We start from the raw sequence: 1335 nt of genomic DNA, 5'->3' as shown, positions 1-1335 counted from the left end.
TATGCTTTCTGATTGCCTCCAGGTAGATGTGATCAGGAAATGGGCTTCCCTTTTCACTCTTCTTGAGAAATTTCAAGATGCCACTGTTAGTCATTTTGATGTAACTTAGGATTTAATTTTCGGCTTCTTTCCTTTTTTGTCTGCTTGTTCCGCTCTACAATCCCCGTTAAGGCCTTTTTTCTAGTTATAAACAGTTCAGGGCTGGCTGTGGCCATTTGGTTTTAATTGGAAACTATCTCTTTAAATTTCAATGAGATCTGTGCGCATGCATAGTAAAACCCTCTGAGGCTGGGCCTGGGGTACCCACTAGCTTAGGCACCCCTATAGTCACCTGAATCGAGGTGCGCAGACAGCAAGGGACCAATGAGCAGCTACCAAAAGAGAAGAATGTCCACACCTTTATTTCTGCGGTTGTGCCAGGCGTCTGTGGCTGCTCCGATTCTTCCTCCGCTTGGTCTCACCCAAATTAGCGGCTCCTCGAGTAGCTGAGCATCTAGAATTAGAAAGCAATGGATTTCTTGCTTCTGCCACAGATTCCCCCAGCTGTAAGCCTTTCATCCGTCTAAATATTCCTTTATATGTGGTTCAGAGTTCTGGGACCATCCCCTGAGCCTGCTTGGTGGGGTATTCTGAGTGGTTGCTGGCGGAGCTCCTTTATTACACTTCTACCTGATCCCTCATCTTGTTTGTTCCTAGTCCATTTCCTATTTTGTCTACTTTTGGTTCTGTAATTTTCAAAATGTTTTGTAGTCTGTGTATTCCATGAATTAGTGCCCTCACATTTGTCCCAATTTTTTCATTGATGGCCTTCATAATTCTGGGATTCACATTTAGGTCTTATTCCATGTTGAGTTGTTTTTTGTATAAGGTGTGAGGTGAAGGTCGTGGTTCAGTCTTTTGCATATTGCTTTCCAATTCTGCCAGCACCGTCTGTTGAAGAGACTGTCACCTCCCCATGTGATATATTTACATGTTTTATCAAAAATCAGTTGGCTGTATGGGTTAATTTTCTGTATTATCGATTCTGATCCATTGATCTATGTATCTTTCATTATACTCATACCAGGCTGTTTTGACCACTGTAGCCGTGTAGTTAATTTTGAAGTCGGGGAGTGAGTGGTTTCCAGCTTTATTCTTCTTAAGCAGTGCTTTGCTTATCCTGGTTCTCTTTCCTTTCCATATAAAGTTTGTAATTGTTTTTTCCATCTCTTTGAAGAATGTTTTTGGAATCTGTATTGGGATTGCATTATGTGTGTAAATTGCTTTGAGCAGTAGTGACATTTTCACAATGGGAAGTCTTCCTATTCTGGAGCATGATACATTCTTCCATTTTTG

Source organism: Chrysochloris asiatica, unplaced genomic scaffold (assembly GCF_000296735.1).
Source record: "Chrysochloris asiatica unplaced genomic scaffold, ChrAsi1.0 scaffold00030, whole genome shotgun sequence".
Classification (NCBI taxonomy): Eukaryota; Metazoa; Chordata; class Mammalia; order Afrosoricida; family Chrysochloridae; genus Chrysochloris; species Chrysochloris asiatica.
The sequence above is the reverse complement of the archived record's forward strand: the minus strand, read 5'-3'. Positions refer to the sequence as shown.